Source organism: Drosophila montana, unplaced genomic scaffold (genome assembly GCF_035044405.1).
Source record: "Drosophila montana isolate Dmon_TW-CO22-7 unplaced genomic scaffold, ASM3504440v1 contig_3218_1, whole genome shotgun sequence".
NCBI lineage: Eukaryota > Metazoa > Arthropoda > Insecta > Diptera > Drosophilidae > Drosophila > Drosophila montana.
Genome location: NW_026998098.1, coordinates 1,618,309 through 1,646,166, shown reverse-complemented (window position 1 = coordinate 1,646,166; position 27,858 = coordinate 1,618,309). Strand labels below are relative to the sequence as shown.

General features: G+C 40.9%; 1 protein-coding gene across 1 annotated transcript in view; it reads left to right on the top strand.

Annotated features, from left to right (window-relative positions):
• Positions 1–27,858, top strand: part of fz2 (frizzled 2) — a 104,485-nt gene that overhangs the window by 14,776 nt on the left and 61,851 nt on the right. The window contains exon 3 of the mRNA XM_064689676.1: positions 16,843–16,919. The gene's annotated coding sequence lies outside the window, so the exon portion shown is untranslated. The remainder of the gene's footprint in view (positions 1–16,842; positions 16,920–27,858) is intronic.

Sequence of the window (27,858 nt, the reverse complement as noted above, 5' to 3'; positions counted from 1 at the left end):
AATTAACAATGGAAACTTATCGAGTGCGCACTCCAGTGTCAGTTTGATAACTTTATTCGAAAGCCTTTAACAAAAGCCGCAGTCTAATATAGCTGCATGTCTGTAGGACTCAATTTCATATGATATTTTTAATTTGATTTGCGGACAAATTCCGAAAAAAGCCTCTTAAAAAATTAACGTAACAATTTGCCCACGCAAATGCGAGTGCGGGCGAGAGAGACTATCGAGTGTGGAAATCGAAAAAATGAGCCATGACAAAATTGAGCTGCTGTCAATTGATGCCAGTCGCCCCCAGGCCCCAGGCCCCAAGCCGCCAACTCCCCAAGCCGCCCAAATGTAACTCGAAGCGGTTTGAGAGAAGGCATTGAAATTGTAGAATGACGAGGTCGTGTCCGGGCGGACGTGAGCGGGCTGCAAAGCTGCGGCTTAGGCACCTCACATGGAGTGGCACGGAGTCGAGGTGCGTTGGAGATGCTTGCAGATGCTTGCCGGACTGTGGTGTGGCCAAATGTAAACAAGACCAGAAAGGTGTGTAAATAATGCGTAAAAATAATAACAATCATAATTTGTGTTGACTGTTTGAATTTCTATAAAGCCAGGGCTTATGGGCTCAAGTGTACACAAGCCGCTGTCCCAGACTTATAATTAAGCATAGCTGTTGAAATGTTTGCCCACACGGCGACGGCGACGGCGACGCTAACGACACTCAATTCAATTACGAGTACATTTTCCAGCTAGCCAAAAAACCGAAAAAATAAGTCCAACAAAAAATGATAAATTGCTTAATTCTGAGAAACCAGTTAGCCCGGGCTATGGCCAACTTGGTCGCCCCAAAGACGCGCTCCAAACTCGTCGGCTTGCAGCGCCAATTTGATGCGGGCAACGCGTCAAGTCCATTAATGCCAACGAGTTGCAAAAACTGACCAAATTCAAATGCTAAAATGCAACCAAAATGATCCAAGCCAAGCCAAGCCAAGCCAAACCAATGTGGCAACTGGCAAGTGGCAAATGATGTTGCCCAGTTTTGGATATTTGACTCCAGATGCGGCTGTTGTCACGCCACTTGACCAACTGACAGACTTGACTGGCGGCCACTTGACGTGCGAAAGCTTCGCACTGCGTCTGTCTCGAAAGATGATTGCTGTAGATGCTTGGATGGATTCACAAGATAAACAGGAAGAGCAGGAAGAGATTGGAGAGTGGAGATAGCAAAATTTGTTATAATTCTGCCCATTTAAATGGCATTCAGAAATACGGGGAAATATTAAAGATATTTAAAATGTTACGGTGGAAAAGATGAATATAAATCGCTATTTAAAAGATTGGTTATTGTGAATTATATACATAGTCTCATCAATTTCAAATTCTCTCTTGTCCTCACTCTTAGTTAGTTTCTGAAGTACTCTTCAAACCTCTTCTTTCTGTTTGTGCGAATCTTTTAGCCTCAAATTCCATCTTTATTATTATACTATTATTTAAATACTATTTTTATCTCCATTTCCTATCCTTTTAATCGATATTCAAGTCTTACTTTACTTTATTTCTTCACTATTTTCTGCCTGCACTCTGAATTTAGTACATGAGAATCGCATAGAAAGGCTTTATACAAGCAAGCGAAATTGTAAGCGAGTAAGAGGCATATAGTGAGAGCCAGAGAGCAAGCAAGCAAATGAGAGAGCAACGCTGTGACACTAGGAGAGCAAGAAACGCCTTTCTACGCACTTCTCATGAATTCAAATAATAGTTAGCGATTTTAATATTTGAAAATTCTGCTTAGCCACATATTAAACAAACGCTGCGTATATTTCTCCAAGAGTTTGCTGCAAGTCAGCCTAAGCACTCATACTTGTTATTCACTTAATTTTAATATATTTTCAAGAACATCAACTTAACCAACTGTTCAGTTCTGGCCAATGAAGGTCATTCGTATTCATCTGCTGCGCCTATCAGTGCCTCAGAATCATAAACCATTAAAGATGCCTCTTTCATTATAATATGTATTCTATTATAATATCTATATATACGACAATAGTGTCATTGCCCAGCTGCCTACATAGAGCTTAAGAGACAGAGAGCGAGATAGAGAGACAGAGAGAGTGGGAGGAAAATGGAGAATGTTTTGCAAGGCTGTTGGCCTGCTTTATATAATGGCGCCTACTTAGTCAGTTGTCCGCCTGCTGAATTTTCCGCAAGTGCCGCTTGAAAGAAACGACAGCATCAACAACAACAACAACAACAGGAAAATAGGCAAAAAATGTGAAATATTTAAGGCAAAGTGTCACATAAAAATGACTTATCTGCTGGTATCAAGTGGCAGGCTGGGAATGAAAATGGAGGCCGTTTAGAGGCCGCCTTGCCACGCGCTGAAAATTGTCAAACGGCACATTTGGGAGCAACGCCGCAATGGCCGAGCCATTCGATGTCGGGTGGGGTCGGGGTCGTGGAGTTTTTCTTTTGGGCAGATTGCCCTGCAGCGATGACGACAACGTGGAGGCGGCGTTGTCTTATCTTTATGCCAAATCCAGTTGGGATTAATTGGTGTACGCGAGAGTTGAGAATCTGCAGTGTATAATTTAATAATGTGAGGCAGGCACCAAGGACGAAGGATAGAGGCAGATTCTAGGTCGTTATCGTTATCAGTTGCCATTGTTGTGGTGCTGGCTGTTGGTGTTGTTGTTGTTGTTGTCGTTGTGTAGCCAGTCAAGCAGTTAGTCATTCATTCATTCAAGCAACCATTCAAGTGGCCCGCTCAATTTGCGCTGCTTAAATCGCATTAAATTGCGCGCTGCTGTCGCTGTCGCTGTGTCAGCATACAATCCGCTGGCACTGTAACTACAGTACAGTACAGATACGCACACACATATATCCGCCTCTAAATTGAGTTTTAGTGCATGTTTACCCACGCAAATTGCTCGACTGACTTGCCATAAATCTAACTAAGTGCGTCGGGGGCAGCAGCGACAACGACAACGATACGATTCGACGAGTATCAACATCCAACACTCAGCATCAGCATCAGCATCGACTCATATCGTAGCCAAGTTGTTTTTTGTATGCAAAATAAATTATAAGTATTATGTACTTGACTATTTATTGCTGACAATGGCGTTATAGATAGACCCAAAGACACACAGTCCCCTCGCACCAACGAGACTATAGACAGCAACTTCATGAATGTGGAGCAACTGCAGCGCGGCACAATTTCAAGCGCCTCTTAATTACTATGCACTGGAGCAGACAGGAATCAATCAGCTTTTGGCGTCAGCTTTAACTAAATTCCCAACCAGCGAAAATGTAATTTAATTATTATCAATTATTGAAAGTTTTTAATTGAGGCCAATCGATATGAAAAGAGAACATAGACTGGAAATCATATCATTGACTCCTGACAGTGAATATTTCAAAGGAATTTTTTGTTTACCCAATGAATTGTAAGGGTTTATTTGTTAGTCGTTGTTTAGCACAATTAATTAATATTCAACTACTATATTACATATACTTATAGCAAAAATCCATTGAAAGTGGAGTGATTCCTTTTTGTTTTTGTTAACCATCGCCTTTCTATGCGATTCTCATGAATGTTTTTTTTTTATTATATATAATGAATAGCTTCAATGAAGAAGCTCACAAATTAACGATGGCAAAGTTAAAAGCAATTCAAATACTTTTATATTTCATATCCACAAGTCATATAGTCCGGCAAAGCTCGTAGTGGGAGATAATTTTTAACAAGAGAGTTTTTCCAACTTGTCCAATTAAGCTTAATGTGCCTTTATAGTGAGTAAAATTAACCCAACCAGAATGAGAATATTAAATAGGTTAGCTTTTGTCTAAACAGCGTACTTTGTATTAAACCTAATTGTAAATAATAACAACCTGTTTTCCGCTGCAATATCGCCCCAAACCCCTGCTGCTGCTGCTGTCCCACTCAACAGCTATGCAAATGAAGCCACATGTAAAAGGCAATAGGCTAATTAAAAGCGTTTGCCGACTAGCTTGACTAGCTTCTACTCCCATTCTCGGCTCTGGCTTAGTAGTGGGCGAAGTGGGCGTTGCTGTTGTCGGCGTCAGTTGGGTGCAGTTTTCAATGAATCAGTCGCAGCTTCCATTGCAACTAGATGCGAATAGATTTCTATGTCAATTGACTGACTGTACTGAAAACTAGCAGAGCGCCGCAGAGCAGTTGAGAGGCTGGCGTAGCAGGCAGTCAGAAGTCACTTATCAATGCACTTGACTCATTCAATTTTGCAAGAAGAAGCGGCGATTGCAAATTTGTTTACAACTAAGTATTTGCATACAAATTGCTTGTGGAAAGTGTGCAGAAATCAGAACGCATAACAAACAGCAGCAACAATAACAAGTTCCACAAGCAAGAAATAGCGAAACACATTAAGGAAAAAAAAGCTTATGCAATACGAGTCACACAAAGGAAAGTGTTAATGATGACAATATGTCATTGTCAGTGCCAGCTGTTTGTAATGAAAGAGAGAGAGAGAGAAAGAGAGGGAGAGTGTGAGAAAGGATTGGGCGTTGGGTGTCTGGAGTCTGTGTCCAGAGCGCATCTTCCATCATAATCAAGAGCACAAAGAGCTGGGGCAAGTCCTTTCAACAAGCAGTAATGGCTTATAAGACAGGACACACGCGGCGTATGCGCAATATCTAAGGGTGGAATCAATAAGCCGCTTTGCGTGTGAGGCATTAGACCCCATTCAAGTGGCGGCCAACAGCAATGAGAACTGACAGTCAGCGGTGCCTCAGACCGCCCGCGGTTCGGCCAGCTCATAAATTAGCCCCATCCATTGCAACACCAGATAAGCCCAGACAAATCAAAGACAAAGACCAAACCTAGCACAGAACGTGTCCGTGCCCGTCTGCTCCAGAAACGAATGAAAGCCAAAATGCGAGCAAAATTTGCATGTAACACTTAAATAAAATTTAATTACGCTTGTCGCCTGTCAGTCCTCATTAAGCGGGCGAAAGCGGCGCGAAACGACAAAAGGCACTGGCAGGAACCAAAGCCGAAGGGAGGAGCCCGTCGAGCCCAGCAAGAGCCGGACGAATTACACGAATTCAATTAAGGTGCAAGTGGACGCCAACCTCTTAAACTGACAGGTGCTAGGACTGGCCCAGCAGATAGCTTAGACAATGAATTAATTGGTTTTGGATTGGATAAGGCTTGCATCTTGCAGGGTAAAGTAATCAGTGAAATTAGGGTAAGACAAAAAAGAAACAATACTAAGGCATTTGCTATGATCAAATTAAAGCGAATAAACCCAAATTAATTTGTACAACATTTAGGTAAATAAGTAAAATAAATAAATAAAATAATAAAAAATACATTTTCAAATAATAAATATTTTAATTAGCCTATTGGAGATAACGCTAGAAAAATAATAATTTCTATTGAATACCTGAAATTCACATAGAAAGGCGATACTTTAGACGTCTCTATCTATTGATATTTCCATCCATCTATCTACATATATCTCTCTATCTTTCTATCTATCTAATCCTCACTTACTCGTGTTTTCCCTTGTTCTCTGACTCATGCTACTTCTCTTGTTATATTTGACTTAAATATTGCCTTTCTATGCGATTTTCATGAATTCAAGTGACGCTTTTTTAACTCTCTACGTTATATAAAATAATGAAATGAGGATCTTCTGGATAAAATGAGATCGAATAAGGAAAATTTAAAGTCAAAGTCCAAGTATTGATTTTATATATTATTATTATATATTTAAGGGTTTTAAATTGTATTAAAAGGGCGTTTGACATTGAAATTTCAAAATATTGTTGTACTGAGAAGCTGGTATAATACCTAGAACCTAGAACCTAGAACATCTAAATCTTTGAGATAAGCGCGTTTTTATAGACAAGATAAATACATATAGTAAATAATTTTGCGTTTGTTATATCTATTTGAATCTGAGCAACTTTTATGTGTCTTGGGAATCTGGGTTTCAGTTAACTGAACTTATTCAATAATTAAACCAAATTTAATCTTAGTCATATAAGAAAATCATGATGTGACATCTGTTTGATGATCAACTAGCAAACTGATTGGGTTTATTTGAAAAACTTTTCAGCTTAGCTTAGATAACAAGTGACAAATTAACTCATAGTAGCTCAGCTCACAGCTGCCTGTTATTTGTGCTGATGGGCAAACAATTTCTAGCGCCCGGCAATCTAATGAATTGATGAACATTTTGCTTTGACAACTTTCTAGTTGCAATCGAGCCCGGCGGAAAGTGGCAACCAACTGGCGGCGACAACAGCTGCCCGCCCGGAATGAATTATAGGAGCAGCAGAGGAAACTTTTGCATTATTTTATGAAATTTTTGTTAAACAAATTTGTTGCTCGTCGCAGTTGTTGCTCTTCCCGTTGGTGTTGTTGCTGTTGTTGTGCTTAAGTGTAAACAGTGAAGACCCGACTTGTTACACTCATCCCTCCGCTCGAAGCCACGTTGAAAGTTGCGCAGTTTCTGTCACATGCGTCCCGGGCAACACACCTGAACAGAGACTACGGCCCGTCGGGATGGATGGGGAGGGTATATATATGTATATGTTATTGGGCAGATAGAAGCTACAATGCTCCCTGCTACTCCTGCTTGTCGCTGTACTTCTGCTGTAAGTATGGTATTATAACTTTTTTTCACGGCATAATTTATGCGCACTTTATGCAAATTTTTTCTATAAACCAACGATGCTAACCGTTGCCTGAGAGCCACACGCTGCTGAAAGGATGTGTGTGGATTTTTGTTGTTGTTGGTGTTGTTGCTGAATGGCAAACTGTAAGCGGGCTTTGCTTTTAAAGCGAGAGTTATTCAGTGAAACTCTATGTAAACGCTCGTAATTATACATTTTTGTGCTCAGCGTAAAAGTTTTTGCGCTCAGGTTGAGCTTGGCTCCCACAGGTTCAACTCCGCCTCCGCCGCCCTCCCACATTAGGCTGCTGTGGCACTGGCGCTGGCGCTGGCGCTTAATTTTAATGAAAAAAGTTGGGCAGCTGGCGCGTGCCAGCAAGTTCTAATTGATTTTCAGATTGATATGCAAAACAGCGTGTCCAGAAATGCTGCCTCGCCTCCCCCCCAGCGTTCGGCTCATCCAGCAACGTTGACAGAAAAGTTGCCTTTGCCCCGCCTCCGCCTCCGCCAATGGCCATATAAATTTTCAATTAAAATGCCTACGAAATGCTAATGATCATTTGATATGCAACTCATTTGCAATTTATTTGTACGTTTTTTGTTGTTGTTGTTGCTATTATTCTCTGTTTTTGGGGATTTTGACAATTTATTGCCAGTGGGATTAATTATATACATGCGACTATGTTAAAGTATATACGCCCGAATTGGGCTTAAGGCTTTAATTTATTAATTTTTAAGCATCGAATAGTTGGCATTAAAAAAAACTCGAATCGAATCGCTCGATTAGGGGCTGAGTCTGTCGTATGGGATATATAATGCATCGCTTTCTATACAAAAAAATGCCTTTTCGCGCTTTGCTTAGAAGTAATATTTGTGATATATGCGATATTTAATTATTTCATAGATATAATATAATACTTTTAGTTCTTATAAGAAAAAGTTGACTGTATGTATTTTATCTGAGCTATCGATATTTTATTTTATTTAAATGTTTTGCATTTTAAATGTTTTGCGTTCAAGCGTTCTTTAAAAAACAGTTTTCATAGTAAATGGCAAATGGTTCCCAGGTCTGTGCTTTGTTCGCCCAGTTCTATAAAAAGTTTCGCTACGCTTTTCCATAGTGCTGGAAACGTGCTGGAAAACTATCCGTTGCGCTGCTATTTGCACCAGCTGCACTTTAACTAAACTCTAATGCAAAATTCATGGCCAAGCGGCACAAATAACTATGGCAGAGACTTGTCTGCATTTAATATGCAGCCCGGGCGATGGGCGATGAGAAGGACCACAACAACGCGTAGCGTCCAGCTGGGCCAAGTGGACAGCTCCGATTGGACGCGGAGCGAGCGCGTTTTATGCCCTGTTGATGGGGTGAACCGTTAAAGTGAGCAATGGCTGTCTGTGCCGCCATTTTGTTTGTGATTGATAATGATGGGCGCCGGGCAGAGTTATGGTCTCCTTTTGTATAAATGTGTATGGATGTGCGTGTGTATTGTTGTGGAAAACTAACCGCAAATTAGCTTATTTGGCATTTTTACAGTCATTTCATTTAATTTACACAAACAAATTTGCGCCTGGCCAGACGACGGCTCTGGCCCCAGACAATGGGCGAGCCAACGAAGCGCGCCGCCAGCCCCATAAAAGTAATGAAGCTGTTTAGGCGTCTCTAAGTAGTCGTCGGCAGTCGGGAACGACACAAGCGACAGCGCAAGCGAATCGAGTAGGACGACGCCCGGCTCCAAGCTGTGGCTGTGACTGCCTCACGTCTTCTGGCAGGGTTCTGGCTCTGACTTAGCCTTAGTTTCATTCAAAATTCATGAAGTTGGCCCAAAGTTGGCGCCATTTCGATGCCAGTGTATGCGCGTGTGTGTGTGTGTGTGTGTGTGGGTGTATTTGCCGGTTAGGTGTTGTGTTTCTCAGTTAAGGCTTATTGTTTTGTTGGGGCGTTGAAAGCTGCGCAATTACCTCAAGCTTCAATGCAGGCAATTGCCCAAAATATGCCCCCCGCCAACTCCAAGCTGCCTTCATTTATTGGCTCTTTAGTGGCCTTTAGTAATATGGGCGATGTGCAGCTGTCGACTTCTCCGATTGCAGCTTTCTAAGCGATTCCTTCTTTTCGCTCTCCATCTATTCCAATTAGCGTGTCTGCTTAATAGGTAAATGCAAGGCTCGTTAAAGCCGAGCCATTATTTGCATACATTTTAACAAGAGGCATTAGCTGCGCGGCCTTTAAAAGTCCTCAAGTACTATTTAGCCGCCAAAAAGTGTACTCCATGAAGTAGGTTTAAATAGTCCAAGAAAATAACAAACTTTATTTCATATAGAAAGTTAATGTGACTAAAAACTCAGATGAGGCTTTGTAAAATTCCATTCAGTGTTATGTTAAATAATATTCAAAAATCCATAAGGAAAGCATTTAAAATTTCAAATTCGATCCACAACCTGCGGAGAAAAATGAGTGGAATGAATGAAGTAAAAGAAGTTCCAGAGAAAACATTCGTAAAGCTTGGTAATACCTGCTTGTTAAGCTTGTACATGTGCTTATATGTACCTTTTTAAGGTATTTTATTTGTGTACAGCCTTTGTTGATTGCTTCTGAATGTTTTTATTTTTTTTTTAACAGCTCTCAATTTATTGTTGATGGGCAAATGTAAACAGAGTTGCTGTCGTTTGGCTTGCTGCTTTCGTAAATGTCTTGCCGTCGCCAACTTCTTTTTAATAAAATCCATTTTCATACGTAATTTAGCCTAAGGGGGTCGACTTTGTCGGGCGGTCGACTCCGAGTCGCACACTGCGGATGATTTCCTGCAACGCCCAAGACAAAGCCGCACCACGTCGTTGACGACGACATTGCTTTGTGTCTGGCCATAATTTTGACAAGGCATGACTGGGGCAGCTCCTTGGGAGCAGGAATATAACGCAGGCCCACGAGCTGGCAGGGCAAAGGCAGGGCGACCGATTCGGGGCGAGCCCATCGAGCGACTTGCCGCAAAGTTAAGCAAAACTTTGTTATTTGTTTTAAGTGGCAGGTTGTGCGGCGCACGCTCCAAGGACTGTCTTCTATCTTTAGTTGCCGATTGCCGGTTGCTTCCCTCGTTTTGCTCAACAGTTCATAAAGTTAATTTTGCCACAGAAATTATGTTAAAACGATATATGGTAGCCAAAAATTTTGGCACTGCCTGTGCCTGTGCCTGCGCCCGTGTCTAGGCGAAATCCCCCGTAGCTATATGGGAACTGCAACAGAAGTTATTGAAATGGCAGTCGGCTGGAAGGCAGGTTAAGGAACTTTGGAACTTTTGCAACCCGGCAACACTGCGTATGCGTAATTAGTGGCTTGGGTCTCAGGTAGTTTGCCAATAGTTGGTGGCCTATAACTTTACTTACTTTTTTTGTTTCTTTTCGGTTATTTATGAAAATTAAAGAGCCATAGAGACAGACAGAGAGTCAGCTGGTGAGCGACAGCCTGTGGCTGGCTTATTGAACTGTCAGCGTTAAGCCATATAAATTGCGCATACGACACGAGGCGCGACTCCGGCTGGCAAAATGGCAAAACTATTTGCGAAAGTTCAGTGAAATCAAAGCGCAGAGCGCAATCAGCGCATATAGTCAAGAACTTTTGATTATAACAAATGCTTTAGGGCAGACAGAATCCGAAGAGAGTGTCTGTGTGTGTGTGTGTGGGTGAGTGTATGTGTGTGTATATATACATTTATATGGAGTGTGGGAATTGAGAGCAAGCGAGCAAAAATGACATTTGATAATAAATCTTTTGGTCAGTGCTTTGTGCTTGCCATTAAGAATGTGTCGGGGGACTTGGCCAACAATAAAAACCCAAATGCGGCGCAAAATTTAATTTCTGCTTGACACGAAAAGTTTGACCAGCACTGGAGCTGACTGAGTATCCAACTCGTATCTGTAGCTGGTTTTTGTTATGCAGACCCGAAAATGGAAAAGGCCATCACATTTTTAGTTGGTTTGTAATGCCTAGTAAGTGCTTCTTAATTTCAAACCAGCTTGATTTTAAGACGAAAGCTAGCAATAAAAATTGAGTTGAGACGGTTCAAAGGAAAATCTAAAATCTGAAGGTTCACACCAAAAAAAGAACAGTCAGCTCTGAACCACATCTATTTGGCAAAACTGTTTGGCAAAGAAATAAGAAAAAATATGCAAATGTCGAAAAGTCCTTGTCATTTGTGTATTAAAATCTATACACAGTCCAGCTTCCATTCTATTTTTCATTTTAGAATAAATGAAGGTAATCAGAATTCTTAGAAAACTGGAAATCGAATTGATTCACTTAAAATTGTAAGAGGTGCGACAAATTAAGGTTCGATGAGCAAAGTGGATTCATGGATATTGAATACCAGGCTCACAGACCGAACCGAAAGTCTAACGTTTTAATTCTGACCAATAGCCGAACTATCGATAATTTATTAGCCTTGCTTAAGCCGAATAAATATATGTATATATATAAATTTATTGAAATTTGTATGGTAGTAGCCACAACAAGGGCATAAAATCTTCGACATTCCTTTCGTACACCCTATTCGATCGTTTGCTTTATTTCCTTCAATAAATATGAAGGAAAAAAATAAAAATAAAGTTACTTCCGCTGGCATAACTGGACTTGGGTCCAGTCAATGAAAAAGTTTTCAAGAGCCAACGGCAGACACTTTTCATTAGCAAAAGTCCCTCTTTTGGTCGAGGATACAAGCAAAGTTTTCAGCAAGTTTTCCTACAAGCATTCCCTTCTCTTTCCTTTCTCTTCCTTTTTTTTTTTTGTTTCTGCCGCTTTCTGCATGTGACAGACATTCCACAAGTATACACAAGTAATGCTGTAATGGCATATGTTTTGTCAGGAATTGGTGTAGTGGACTTCTTTTTGGGAACTTTGCACTAACAAACAGTTTTGTCCACTTCTACTATGTTTTCAGACTTGGCAAGCCTTTAAGCTAGCGTTACAAACAGGAACACCGGTAAGTGTCAAAAATGCTTACAACTTGAAGTCGAGCGAGCTGGTGAGTGAGTGAGTGAATGACATTTGCCGGGGCGCCTAATTGTAGGCAATTAATTTGTGGCACATCAAAGCAAAGAAAAGGACCCCAAGCCATGAAAAGTAAACAGCAGAGACAAAGCAAATGCAGCTGGTGTCCATTTTAGGTGGTTGTTTCCGGTACCGCGACGAGGAAGCGTAGAGCGTAGAGCGTGGAGCGTGGCAAACCGCACCTTTTAACCCTTTGCCTTTGCCTTTGCGTTTGCCACACGCCATTTGTTTTCCAACTGTGGGGGTTGGACAGAAACTGAGACTGAGGCGGAGACGGAGACACCCAAACGGCAGCACATGCAGCTCTCTAATATGCTTGGCAAACAGAGAATCCCTTTGGCTTGACTCTAGCCCCACTCCAGTGGCTGGTCCGAAAAGCAATTTGCCTAACATTGCCAGGGCGTTAAGTAATAATGACCCCAAAAAGTAGCAGAGCATATTGGCTGGCCACGCTGGCGTATACGCAATGTCTATGTGAACATTATTTTTTCCATCCGTTCGGTTTCGGCTTTCAGTTTCGGTTTGGGTTTAGGTTTTCAGTTCTCTGCTCCTCTGAAAGTTATGCTCCTGTGCTGAGGTCAAATAAAATATTTATGAATTGCAGGCAATGCGGGGCGGCTTAATTGCATTAGAGAGATGTGTTCCTCGATAAGCCCAGAGGAAAGTAGTCATGTGTCTCTGACAGGGTGTCGTTTTCCTAGTACGTGAGTACGCGGTGGGGCGGGGCAGCAGCAATTGGATCGGCTTTTTGGGTAATTGTGGCTACAGGGCAAAAGGCATTACAAGTGTAGAAACCAGCCAGGAACCCAGCTGCCAGATATTTGTGTGTTTGTGTGTGTGTGTGTGTGTGTGTTTGATGGGCGGAAGTGTTGAGGAGGTGGGCGAGGTTGCGGTTGCTATTTCGCTTCTGGGGGTACTTGCGGCGAAAATTTGCGAAATCAATCGTGTGGAAATTGTACAAAATGGCTTTTCCAACAGTAAATCACGAAGAAGGGGAAAAGCAAGAAGACACAAACAGAGAGAGAGAGAGCTGGCAATGACAAAGGTTGAGGCGTAGAGAAATTTTGATGAAAAATAAAGCAAATGGCATTGGAGCAGACAACGAGCATATAGAACTGCATAGTACTATAGCACGAAAGACTACAAAATACCCTGTAAAATGGGCATAAGAAGTAAGAAGTAAGCAAATATTGATTAATACAACGAAATTTGAGTGAGGTTAATTCCAATTTAATTAATATACTCCATGTAAAATCCAAAAAGTAATTTCTCCCAGAAGAAAGTCTCAATATTTTTGTGTTTTAGAATAATATAAATGCAGTAAAGCAAGAAAACACATCCAAAACCATGCAAATTGATAATAATAAAGATGTTATTGTTTAATATTACAAAAAGCAGATGCCTTTTTTCAGTTTTATTAAGATTAAAGCTACATTCAAAGCAGGCTTAAGTAAGACTTGAACTACTATTGAGGTTGTTTAGAAACTGTGTTAACATTACAAAGACTATGGAATGACAAAAAGGAAGCCCTTTTCTAACATAACTCAACATTAGGAAAAAAAGCAATAAAATTGTCTACTATTGCACTTAAGAGCACAGAATAACCTAGGCATATTGAGAATACGGAAGCTATTGCTGATAAATAATATAAAATTAGGAAGAGTTCCAGGCTTCGACTACTTAAAAGGGGTGGCAAAAAGTTATTCCTATTTTCTTAAATTAACCCAGCTTTATGTTGTAAAAGGATTCATAGAAAAGTATTACGTTTATTTTTCTGTCATCTACATTCGCAATTCTCTTCTGGCTGCTGCTTTTTTCGCTTTTCTCGTTTTGCTCTACTCTCGGCTTTTCAATAGACTTTGCAGCTTATTTTTATTTATTTGCTCTTCACTTTTCATTGTTATTTTTGCCATTAAATTCTATTTCAACACATTCACATGCAAATCGCAGTAGACTTTCTCTCCCTCTCTCTCTCCCCATCTCTCTTTCTCTCAATCAAGAGATATATGCTGTCTCTCTCTCTTTCTCTCTGGCTCTGTCTCTTTCTTGCTTCATATCTGTGCGCGTTAATGTGCTCAATTGTTTGTCTGCCTCGTGCCGAACTGAACATGTAAATGTTTGGGACTTCAACACACTTTCTTGCCCTTCGCCCCGCATGCCGCGACCGCGCCCGCATCCGCAGCAGCTCATCGGGTTTATTGTCAACGGCGCAGCGCAGTGAAAATTAATCAAAAAAACTTTTACCAACAACATTTTCAATTGACAATTTAAACTTTTATCTCGCAAGACATTTTACATAAAAGTTTTGTGTTAAAAATTTTGCTCAACTAAAAATGAAAAATGTTGCCCGCTTCTACTCAATGGGCTCCAGAAAGGAGTCGCCGGAGTCGAAGGAGTCGCTCCAGTAGGCATCTCATAAGCTATCAAAACTTTTGACGCTTAACTTAGACAGCAGCACGAGAGGGCGCAGCTAGGCAGAGCCTTTTCCTTTGTGCTTTGTACTCTCGTTATTATTGTTGATGATAGCTGCGTGAGCAACGCACCACTTGGGCGTTGGGACCTGGAGGGGCTGTTCTCGTCTTGCCCGAGGGCTGCTGCTGCTGCCGGCCACCCCTTTTTCATAGTGCGTGGAAATTGGTAGCATAAAGGCAAGGCAATGACGCTCTAACAAGCTTAGGCAATTTCCTCGCACGCACCTCAGCTGAGTTTATGCGTGCTCAAATCAAGATTCAGTTCTGAAGGTGTCTGAAAAATTAAGCTTTATTTATTATTGGTATTGTTATTATTATTATGAATACATTTGTTGATTTTATTAACATTATTATTATAGTTTTGTTATTATTAATATTATCATTCTTATCTATTGCATTCTATACTTTTGTCTTGCCTAGAATTTGAGATCTGAATTTTTATGTTAGGTTATCTGAATGACTGGGACTAAGACAAAGCATCTACTAATCACTGCACTTGCAAAATTTAAAAGATTGCATATTAATTAATAATAATTAAATACGTATTTTTCAAACTTTGAAATAGTCTCTGTGCAAGTGTAAGATGCATATTCTTATGGAAATATATAGTCCAAAGTGAAGGCTACCTTCAAGTTAGGCACGTTGTTTTAATTGGTATTAGTAAATGAATTATTTATATTTTTAGAAATTACTTAAGCTCTATTACCATGTTGAGTTAGCATCATATCATAACTTTATATTTCAGTGACTTTTATCTATCGTCACTTTCTGATTTCCCTTCTATATATATTATTTCTTATTTAAGCATCGCTTTTTACTACTGTCACTTGTGTTTTAATTATTCTGTCCATCAACTACACAGCAAGTTTTTTTTTATAATTCGTACCATCAGAGCAGGTACTACTTATGTCTTTTAACGTCTGTCACTTAAAGCAAACACTTTTCCTGATTTGTTGCCACGCATAAACCTCTTAACTGGCATATAACTACACAAACAAAAATTATTTTCCTGCTCAACGTATTTATTTACATTTTACAAGGCAGCACAAAACACACATAAGCACGAGGCCAAGGCAGGCAGGCAGGCAGGCAGGAAAAACCAAGAGGAGTCATGAAACATGACAACAAGGCGCAAAATTATGCACAAAGTTGCCATTTTCTATCTGTGCGTGTGTGTGCGTGTGTGTGAGTGTGTGTAAATCCCAGCAGCGTTGCTGCTGCTGCTGCTGCGGCTGCTGTTGATGTGTGTGACAGCAGCAGCAATCAGCAACAAGGTGGGTTGAAAACCATCAGACAAACTCAACCAGACTCAACCAGGCACAGCCCAGACACACAGCAAAATTCAATATGGCGGCAGGGTAGCCAACTTCTGACAGATGACTGCCCCTGACTCCCAACTCCCAGCACTCGCAGCTCTCCCGGCTCCAAGCTGTGGCCGTGTCGTCATGTGTGCGGCATGTTGGGTGTCTGTCTGAAAAGTGTAGAAATTTTGTTAGCATTTTAAATGCTCTACACACTTTCGGGCTGTTTGAGCATACTTTTAAACTATGCTAAGTGTATAAATATTTTGAGGAGCCATATGATAGGATATAGGTTGAGACTAATGCAAACTTTTTCATTATATTGTTGTCAAAGCTCTTTTAACATTTAATTTATATGGACTTTATACATAACCGCAGGATTCAAAGACTTACTATGTAAATAAATGTTTCTATGTACAGTAGACATTTTTAAAAATTGCTAGAAATTAGAAAGGAGTACATTTCTTAGCTGCAACGCAATGTAACAAGTGTTACGTATGCCTTTACCTGCTTTAAGTGCGTGTATATATGTGTGCGTATATGTATGTTTGTATGTGAGTTTATATATTAATACTTGCGTGTATACTTCGCGTGTACCAAACGCATGTATGCATGTGTGTATATATTAATGTTGTCTTAAACCAAATGTAAAAATAACCAAAAACTCATAATTTTACGTATTGCCCCTCTATGCGATTCTCACGAATTCAAGTAAGCAGTACAGATTGTCATGCGTTGATTAAAAGTGTGATATCTAAAAATTGTGTCGGTTATTTAATTAACTTGATGTATGCAGGCGCATTTGCATATGTCTGAATATTCATATGTATGCATGTATGTGGTTTATACGTATGTATGTATTAATGTGTGTACATGTGTTTGTATGTATGTGTGCACGTGTATTATATATACATATATGTATCATATATACATAGGTACCTGAACCTACGTGTATGTATGTATGTATGTATATTTGTTTGTATATATGCTTCTATGCATATATGTTTGTATGTATATATGTATGTTTGCTTATATGTGCATGTGTTGACCGAATACAGATCAAGTTAACCTCTACTCTGCAAATTATACATAACGTATTTGAACTGCTGCCTTACTAGGCGATTCTCATAAAGTTAAGTAAGCCTTAGAGTCTTTAATGCTTTGATGGGAAGTGTTACTTTAACATGATGTGTTGCGAAATTTAATAAACTTAATCTCTGCTCATACTGTCAGTCTAATTGACTCTCTTGCAGTCTATCTCTCTTTGGCTTGCTTCTTTTTCCTCTCTCTCTGTCTCCCTCTTTATCTATTACTCCCTCTCTTTCTCATTTTACTGCTCTTTTATACATTTGCCTAATCCGTTTTCTCCTTATCTTTTTCAGCAATGTGTTATATAAAGCTGCGTATCCTTCGTACTAATAAAAAGCAATAAAATATTCGTGCGTGTGTGAATTTTTGGGTAAGTTCATATTTACATTAATATTTTTGTATAAATAAGAATAAAGGCAATTTGAGGAATTGAAGTTTATAAGTTCTTGGACGCAAACTCTTTCCCATAGATCAGAGGTCGGTACAATTACCTTTTTATCTAGACTTCCGTTAGATGTCTTAAATTATCCGCTTTAAGTGCATCTCAAAGTCAACTGACTTTGAGCACTTATCCTTGCTTCCTTTGTGTGAAGTTCCCGGACTGCTGTCATCTGTCTACTTCCATTCCTGGGCGAACTGCGAAACTGCCATAGATGATGAGATGATTTTCTGTTGTCGTCATCATTGTCGCTGTCGCTGACGCCTTTGCTGTCGATTTCTTTTGCAGGCACTGTGTAAACAATATTTAAGATTTTGTGCTGATGCTGATTTAGTTTGATTTGGAGCCAACAGATTGCCAGCAATGTGGGTAGCTGTTTGCCAAGTTTTGAGCGAAAACTTTTAACATAAATTGCTTATCGCGAAAAACAAATACATTTCGTGGGAGTACGAATAAAGCCATACAATTATTTCTCGTTTATGTATTTGTGTGTTAAAGCCGGCGAACACTGAAGAAACTTTGTGCCTTAAAAATCTAATTTACCTAACAATAATTACGAAAATGCCAAAAGAAAATTATGTATTATAATTTATGTTAATTACTCAATTACATTTGTGCCTCCTGGCATACTCCAGGCTACCCGCTCCCCGCTCCCGCCTCCAATGTCCAATTAAAAATTCCAAACACAAATGCGCCTCATTAATAAATATGAAACGTCAATGGTGGCCTGGCCACTATCGGCGCAGGATTTGGAGTTAGAGCTGGAGCCAGCCGGCGGGCGTGCCGCAAAGATTACGCAAGAAATCAATATTCAAGTGGGCCAAGCGAACGGGGTTTTTCACAATCTACCCCCCGCTCCTCCAACCCTAAAGAGCCAAGCATTCCGCTTTGGAGTTTAGCTAAAAAGTGTCGCGTACTGTGGAGAGTCTGGGCCTGTCCTTAAATTTAAATAAATTACACACGTTCGACTTTCGGTTCGACCAACTTTTGGGGGTGACATTTGCGTTCTGCCTGACATACGAGAGGCTCATTTTTCAAGGGCAGCAACAATTTCTCGAACTCCGCAAGGTGAGAGCGGATTTTTGGTTTTGGGTGTGTGTCCGGGTGCGTGTGTGTGTGTGTGTGTGTGTGTGTGTATGTGTGTGCGTGGCTGGGCTCGGCCGCTTTGGCGCCCTCGTATAGCAATTTCCGTGCGGCGTATGTTTTTTCCTGTTCCATTTTCATGGCACTGCCATTGCCAGCCAGACCAAAAGATTAATGAGTTTTTTTGACAGCGAAAAATTAGGCAAAATGTGATTTAAGGGTTGCTCTGCCTGTGCCTTTGGCTACCCGGCTCCGTCTCCCGCTGCTGTTGCTCCTGCTCCTGCTGCTGCTGCTGGTGTGGCCAGAGATAAGCCCGACATTCTGGAGCACCCGGAAAAGCTGTGTAGATGCAATTTATTTAGCTCGTATTTGCCAAGTAAAACTCTACGAATTATCGTTCTGCCAGCATTGTTCGTGTGCAGCACGGCAACTATTTATTTGATGATGTATTTTTATGACCATCGAATTTATTATGTAGTTTGCCGCTCAAATTGAAAATACGAAAACATATGTTGAACGCAAGCCTATTCGGCCGCAAACTTTATTTATTTACGCAATATATTTTGGTTTATATATTATTAATTTATTTATTGCGTAGCATCTATAAGACATCCATTGATACAGAATTTATTTACGGCATTGTGAAGTCTACAAGTAATTAGTTTTGCATTGTTTGTTGATTTTAACAGGAAAGAAGCATTTTATATTTCTGGCAGAGGAAAATATATTTCAGCTCAATTTTTAGTCTACTCCAAGAGCTACAATTGAGTTATCTTAAAGACATTCTGCTTGATTCTACGTAATGGAAAGATATCTATTATTTGTTCAACTTTCGGATATGGCGAAGTTTGGGAGAGTGGATAGATGAAAGGCATCATCAACTGTCTATTTTCTTTTGCCTTTGAGCTTTTCACGCATCGCGCTAGACGCACACTTCCGTCATTTCTTTTTTTTTTGATTCCAGCCCCGATCTCTTTCATACGCATTTCCGTAGGCGGTAACCCGCCGACAGTTTAATGGGCGCCACTCAAAAATGTAAAATATAAAAAAATATAAGTAAACGGAACGAAATGTTTTTATAATCATTTGATTTACAAGGCCTCTTAATTTGTTGTATTCTTTTTCGCAATCTGCCAATGAAATTGTTTGTCAACGCGACAATTTCTCAACGCGTTGCAAATGAAATGGAGAGAGAATCCGAATATGCGCTGATGATTTAATAAGCGCAAAACGTGGCGCGGAATGCGGCGAGTGTCGATTGAAGAGTACGAACTGAACGCCCGGCATCGGATTGTGCAATTAATCAAGAGCTGAATGTTATCCATTTGCTGTGGAAATTGACTAGAAAATCAGCCGACTTGCGGCCTGGCCAAAGCCAATTCCATGCGTTTTCCATCAGCTCCGAAGCGCTCACTCAGCGCTCCCTTTTTAGTCCGGCTGCCTCGCTATATTTCTATATTTATGTAGCCTACCCCCGCCCAGTTCCGATTCTTCAGTTCGTCTCGCTCCGACGGGCGGTCGCTCGCTCGATTTATGGCCGCCCCGTCTAAGTGCCTTTAGATCAAAGTGAAACAAACATATTGCAATCAATTTTTGTTGCTAATGAGCTAAATTTGATTTTATTGAGTTGTGTGCGCGCACTCGCTTCCATCAATTAGAAAGGGGTTAGCGGGCGGGGGGGGGGGGGGGGGCGTTGGCAGGCCTCTCTGACGTATACGTTATTTCTGATTTGATCTGCTAGCCACATTATTGTGAACCCTGCTTTATTGATTGACATACATTTCTGTAATAGTTTATAAATAAATAATAGTTGTTGAGCGTAAATAGTTTGTGCAGCTATTATAATGTTGAGCACCTGCCTTATTACGTCTAAGAAATTTTCACTTATGCTTTAAGAATATATGAAGTTCATCAACTAAATGCCCGTGTGGCAGGCGGGCTCTAGAATACCGCCACAGCATGTCATCGCTTGTCGTACGAGGCGACTAATAGAGAAATTTAGATCCTCCAATTCGGGGCTTCGAATAGATGAAAGATTGTTGTACGAAGCGCTTTATCCGAGCTTATCGGAACTTAAGTAGTGAGGCCTCCCGGGTCAGGGTCAAAGATTGAGAGTCATTAATATTGAGGTAGGCCCCTTGTGGGATAATTGTGGTCTTTTTGTCTGTCTGGGATGCATAAACCCAACCAAACCATGTTCATATTAATATTGTTACCAGACCAAAGTACCTTGTTTCCAATCCTCAAAACGGAACACGCCACGTTAAACACAGATATAGGGATATATATTAAACGTGCTAAATAATAAATTGGATTTTTTCTTCAATTTTCATTTCGCACCTTTTGTAATTTTAATATTCTCTAAAACACACATACCCAGCAGCTCTCCCTCTCTCTCTCTCTCTCTTTAGCCATTTTGGCATCCCGCTTGTTATCTCTGTGACCTTGTTTAGCGGTTTTTCTCTAATTTAACGCTGCGGCTCTGGCAGCTTGTAAACATGTCAGGATCCGCTTCTGTTGCTCCCTTAACTCGCCTGCGGCCGCCGCTGCTGCTGCTGCTGCTGCTGGTGGTGATGTTGTTGCTGCATTCTCAGGGTCCTGAAATTAATAAATTAACTTCCTTGTGCCATAAATCATTTTTCGTGCCTGGCCGGGCCTGCCAACTGCGAACATTTTGCGCCATTAACCAAAGTCGTTTCTTCTTGCGGTGCTTTTCACTTACCCTTAACTGTTGGATGCCCCAAAAAAAAATAATAAAAAAAATATAAACCGCAGCACCCAATTCAAATGCCTCGGCTGCTGCTTCTCCGCCGCCTCCTGCCCAACTCTCAACCAGCCTCATCATCATCATGCTTTATGGGAACTCGCCAGCTTGCATAATCATCGCGTTACAGCTGCTGCTCCGGCTCCTGCTCCGGCTCCTGCTGCTGCTGCTGCCGCTGCTTATGACGCTGCCCTGCTCCAGTTGGTAGGCCTAGTTGGAGGGCTGCCAGTGAGGCCAGTGTCTGCCCACTTCCTGGCCCAATCATAATTTGTGCTTTGCATAAATTAATGGCCACCAGCTTCAGTGCCTGATTTCATTTGCTGCCAGCAGCGTAACAAAAAAAAAAAAGAAGAAAACCAACCAAAATTATTTCGCACATAAATTGCTACATACTAGAAGACCCAGAACTTAAAGGTGCCTCGGCTACAGCTGCCCCCTCTCTCTCTCTCTCTTTCTGCGACTCCCTATATCTGTCTCTATCGTGCACTTACTCAAACACATCCCTTTGCTCTGTTATTTACACAGTCTTCATGTGTTTGTGTTTTATGGCTTGTTTTCGGGTAGCTCTCAAGATTTATGACAGGCCTGGTCTGCCTGGAAAATGGGGCTCTGTGGCTGAGGGTCCCAGCTTTTACCCCACTTTGCCGCTGGCTTTAAGCAAAGTTCGTGCTGCTGGAATGTCTCAATAAAATCATAAGACCCACACATGGCCTAATTGCTGGCCGTTTGTCAGTTAACCGATTTTATAAAACTGCCCATTAATGTAAGAAATCTAATTGTTATTGTCTCAGCCCTGGCAAATCAATATTTACAACTCTATTATGAGATTTGTAAGATTCATTTAACGTTCACACACACACAGACACCCCCACACAGAAATCGTCTGCCCCTCGAACAAATCGAGTTCCGATTTTCAGTTGTGTCGTAAACATTTTCCCCGCTGTAAAAACTCAACGCTCATAAAGCAGACACATGAAAACCGAAATGAAAATGAAACTGAAGGCGCAATTGCAGCAGGGACTGGGTGGGAAAAGGGCTGGGGCAGGGGGCAGGGGCAGAGGTGTATCACAGCAACAGAAAACAAAATCATAATAAAAATGCATTCATAAACATGAAATACGATGCACTGTGGAGATGAGCCTGGGGCCCGGTGCCTGGGACTGGGACTGGGACTGGGATGGAGCTGGAACTGCAACGGGGGCTTCTAACGTCAGCAGCCGCAGCCCGTCTAAGCGTGAGTCTATTAAAAGCGCATAAAAATAATTTTACCGTTTTACGAGGCGAACGCTGCGCAGGCGTCCGAGCAGGGAACGGACCGGACCGGTCCCCACCGGTGACCCTCATCATGTGGTCGTGGCCGGGGCTCCGGCTGTGTGCGTTCGCGGGTTAATTAAATGACGCCTCTCCGTTTGCCAGTTGCCAGTTGCCGGTTGTCGGTTGCCGGTTGTCGGTTTCCAGTTTAGTTTCGTGACGACTGCACGCCGCACACGTGTTGGCAATTGTGCGTGGGGGGATCTGAAAGAGTGAGGATGGTGGGACGGCAAATGCCCCGCATTTTGGTTGCTCCCTTTGTTTTGAATTTGGTCTCGTCAGTGGGAACGCGCCGTGGGATCTATTGGATTAGAAAGAAGCTCGTAAATGGATTGTAAATGGATTTGAAAGACATTTTGAATTGCTGTGATGGCCTTATCAAACATTCTCGTTTGGCAACAGTCTGGAATTATACTTATGTAACATTTTTTTTATGATTATCAATGGAAAATATGGGGGCTCTTAGCTTATGTTATCGAGGGTTTATTATATTGCGTCCATAGTGTGCAGCTCTTATGCCCATGTTCGATTTATGAAAATTAAGAAAAATCGAACCATGTGAATCAATTAAGTTTTACTATTCAAACAGAAAGGAACGAAAATATAAGAAAACTCTTAATTTTCCAAAGAAGTTTTTGTTCATTGCATTAATTTAAATTTTTTAACAATAATTTCCCATATCAAAGTTAGTTTTCTCTCATTTCCAACTCGATGCAGTGTTGCCATGTTTCGACGTGGCGTTGCCATATTTACACAAAAGAAGAATGCAATTCAACTTCTAAATGTAACATGAGCTTTTACAAGAACTTCTGAAAAAGTTAAAGTTTTGACTCTATACAAAAAATGTAAATTTATATTTATATATAATTAAAATAAAATAAGAATGGGAAAATGTGGAATTGGGATTATAAATAAAAACGTTTTCTAAAACTCCTCATAAATATATTTAATGGTGATAACTTGTTTTAGGGATACAGCTTTAGGTGCAGAGTTGCTTCTAGTCGAGAAATCTGGACTAGAACTATGTGCCTATAAGCTCATCAAGTTATGTTGACCCATCTATGGATCTCGACCAGTTGACCATTGGTCATTCAATTGTTGACAGCTGTCAGTCTGACCAGGCATTGGCACTCCCTGGAAGAGGACTGTTCCCCTCCTGTTGCGTATGCGAGCGTCCGCATGCTCAGCCGTCATAATTGACGAATTTATGGCACTTCTTGGAAACGAACCCAGCAAGGGTACTCGTACTCGTACTCGTACTCGCATTCGTACTCGTACTGGTACTCATAGTTGCACTCGCCCCAATACTTGAATTGTTTTCTGTATTCTAGATGGTCGCTATGTGTCCAATTGTCCATTGGACGCCTACTGGGCTCGTTGTTTTACTTTGTTTTGACTAACCAGACGTGCAAATTGCTCAATTCCTGCAGCGGCTTCCATTGACCGCAACAGAAAGAACAGCAATTCATGTTGAATGTGGCATGTGGCATGTGGCATGAGGCATGTTGGGTGTTGTACATTAATGATTTCTGTTTTTGTTATAGTCTTGTGTAAAACCGACAAAACTCATTTTCAAATTGTGCAATCGCTACGTGACTTCCGCGAGAAAATATATCAAGACCTTAAAGAAACGCAGCCAGGCAACCGCATCGGTCAAGCCAAACGAAACCAAAACTGAAGCATGCCACGAGCGCAGAAAAACAAAATCCCTTTTACATAATTCCTAATGCTAATGCGGCTGCATTTCAATTGCTAGTCGAGTTCTGTTTCATTAACTAACATTAACTGTATATTCACGTAAGTCACGAAATGTTTAACGCACTGAGAGAGAACTGCCTGATTTTATAAATTTGCCTGTCTGTCTGACATTATGCCCCTGGAGAGGAAATTGTAATTTAATCCATGGAAGTAGCTCATTAACTAAATATATATAGGTTATAGATCATCATCAACTTTCTATAAGTTTTAGGGCTATCGTCATAAAACATTCTAACAAATAGCTATCTGGGAAAAAGTTTTCTGTTTTCCCAAGATCTCTTGACTAAACTTAGCGGTTACGAGCTTTACTATTTGCCACACTTAAGTGTAAGTCCGTAAGCCATTTGGCTAGTAGGGTATTTAATGTTCGACGTGCCGAAAATACCAGTTCTTTCTTGGTTTTCTCCTTGAAGTAGCCTGAAGAAATAACCGCTTGTCAAAATATACGTTACTGCAAAGCGGTTACCTATGTCAATAAAGGCTATGATATTTGGATGCTTTATAGTGAATGAATTATGAACCAGCAAAAGGTTCTAATCTCATAAGAATACTTTAAATTACATTCAGCTATTAAGCTCCAGATAACAATGCCGTCATTCATCCTGACTTAAATAAAATAATTTAAGACAAGTATAACTTATTTTGCTGCGCCGTAAGAGAGTGCAGTAAAACCTTCAGATAACCCTTAAGAGAAGTATGCTTTCTAGAGTAAGTCAAAAGTATTTAAACATCTTTTATTAGAAAGAATGACCAAGGGACAAACCTCTTTACTTGCTTTGAGTCCATTTCCAAATGCCGTTTTCTTAGCCATACAAAAAAGCTCTTCAACTGTCATTTTCTATGAGAGACCCATTCTCAACTATTTCAAGATTTCTATTTATATTCCAACTTGATTTCGTGTCAATTTTAGTAGGTTATTGACAGCTTTTTTTTTTCGCAATTTCACTTCATAAATCTTTGCCTCAATTGGCTGCTAAAAATCATAAGCAGCAGCAGCCGCGACTTTATCTGTCGGTTATTTATGCGTTTTTAAATATTCAAATCGAATTGTACGATCTTTTAAATGGCAATTGGGATTCGAAACGGAAAGGTTTTAATTAAAAACAAGTTTCCGTTATGGCCATATACGAAGCGCATCTCTTGATTGTTGTCGCGCTCTGCTTTGTTTTGTGTCTTGTTAAAATGTGACTTAAATATGCACATAAAATTCGTTCCACTGCTTAATGAAAACTCTCATTATGATAGCGGTTGGCTGCGCCGCACTTAAAGGCAGACAGACGGCTGCAAAGTTGCCAAGTTAAACAACAAAAGTGTAAAGAGTTGCGTTTTTTAAGACTGCAAAATTCCCTCAAGCTCCTGCCAAGCCAGCAGCTCCTTCTTATGCCAGACACGTGCGTGGCAAGCGAAAAATTCGCATTGGCTTTAAGGTCCAACCAAATACGAAACTTTGGTTCAAATTGTTGTCGACTATTATTTGGCTATCCTTAACTTTTCATCCACTTGTTAGGCGCTATCTCGTAGCTTGGCTCTGTTTCAAATGGCAACGGGCACATAAATCTCATGTTAATTTATGCAAAAACTAAAGACCAAAACAAATTTTCGTTTTGTGGCGACAAATCAAAATTATTGCTAGGCGAGCAGCTACCCTGTATGAAGATGTAAATGGGAGTGAATGTGTTCAGCTTTATGAATTTAAGTCAAACTGTAGACAACTTTTGCAGAAGTATTTTGAGGAATAATTGTTAAGTCGTATGTGCAATGCACATACCTCTTAGCCACAGATGCCTACAGGGTATGTCAAACACAATTACTTAAATCAAAAGGAAAACTGAGCGAGCAGCTACCCTGTATAAAGTTATAGAATAATTGGAAGTATTGTGTACAGCCCAACGATGATTATTTAATAATAGTGTTATGTGCAGCGCATATACCCTTTAGCCACCGATACCTACAGGGTATGGCAAACACAAATATTTTGTTACCAGTTTTTATGCCTTTTGTCGCGTCGTTGTCGACAACTCTTGACTCTTTGGTGCGGCTCTCGCCTCGCTTGTCATAAAGAAATTTTAATAATGTGCGGCGCCAAAAAAGTTTTTTTTTTTACGAGCCGTAAAGCGACGACGCTGACGTCGACGTCGACGTCGACTGTGATACTGGCGTCGCTGCTGGGGTAGCATGGAGCATAGCAGAGTGTTAAAAATGAAATGAGTTTCAAATGAGCGTCGCATTAGTCGCCCAAAATGACTGTCAGCTGGGGTCAACGTGGCGTATGCGCAATATGCATTTAAGCTGATTGCATAATGCGAAAATGCAGAAAAACCCCTCACGAGTTGCTTGAGTCAGCATTGTCCACACTTGAACTCATGCATATTCAGTTCCGCTTGCATATTTTTCACCTCCAAGCTTATAACATATAACACACAAAAAGCCAATTATAAAATACATATTGTTGCAATCAAATGCTTTCATTATATTCCCAATATATACAAATGAATTTCTCTCTCCCCCTTTGGACACAAATCATGCGGCATTAAGCTGTCCGTCTGTCGAACCATCGATCTTGCCAAGGCATCTTCTGGCCATCAAAATGCCAGCTGCGCTTGGGCCCGGGTCGCTGTTAAGACAAAACTCTCGCCCCTAGTCTTTTGACTCCTATTTTAATGGCGCGGCATAAAATCCACAAAATCATTTACACAAATTAAATGTTAACTCAGGCATAAAATTACCAAGTTAACACCCGCTCGCTGGATGCCGATCTCTCGCTCTGTCTCTCTCTCTCTCTCTCTCTCTGTCTCCCTCTCTGGGCCATAATTTAATGGCAAGTCGAATCGACGGGCTGACAATGCAGCCAGCCCGAAACTGGCTGCGACTGCCAGACCGGACCTGGGACACGCCTGACAACAACGACACAGCAACAACAACAACGACAACAACAACAACGGCTAGTTGGCTGACAAGTTTTCGAGTCTTTGCTTTTCCTTGCGCACTTTTCATTAAAAATATCCGCTCTCCGCCTTTCCGACCGGTCGCCATGTAATTTGCAAATTTTCTAATTGTCGTTTGAAATTTAAGCCTTTGGCCAACACGTTGCCGGCTGACTGACGTCCGGAACGGGCCAGGAACCTGCTCCGGCCGGGCTTTTTGGGTGTGTTTGCAAAGTAGGTCGCCTAGCAAAATAGAAGGTGTTGCTGCTGCTGCTGGTCCTCGACTCACCTTTAATTGCAATTAAGTTTTAGTTTCAGTCTCAATTTCAGTTTCATGAATTGAGCGCAAGGCCTTCCACTAGCAAAATCCAATTTAGCCAACGCGTCTCTTAACACACTTTTCAGCTCGGTCCGTGCAGCCATTAGGCGTATATTTTTGAAAAACCTCTCGAATTTTTCATGTATTTCGATACCCTTGCCAAATGCAGTGACAGGGTATATTGCGATCTGCTGACAAACTGATTACCGCAAATCAATAAACCAAATAATACCTTATTCCAGACCACAATGCAAAGTGAAATCGATCTGCAAACTAGCTGAATGTCATCTTAAGATACTCTTGATTTGCGACTGTAAAAGTATCCCACAGTTATGCATACGCTTTAAAAGCTTTTATGCCCGGTTATTTATTTATTTGCCTTGTTAGGGTTGATTTTTTTTTGTCATGTAGCCATAAATAATTCACAATTCATTGACATATTTTTATGAATATGACTTCCGATCGTTAAACAAGGCGCATAAAAGTGGCGAACCGTCGACTATCAGGCCGTGCAGCATCTGCCAGCCTGTCTGTCTGCCCCTGCAGCCCGTCCACAGCAGCCGATGGGGCAGCCCATTAAAACAACATGAACGCACAATTTAATTTATATATTTTTATTTTTCAAGCGTGTTGGTGACACTTCATTGTTGCTCTTGTTGTTGTTGTTGTTGCTGCTCTGAAAAAACAAACAGTGTAGCGAGCCCCAAACAG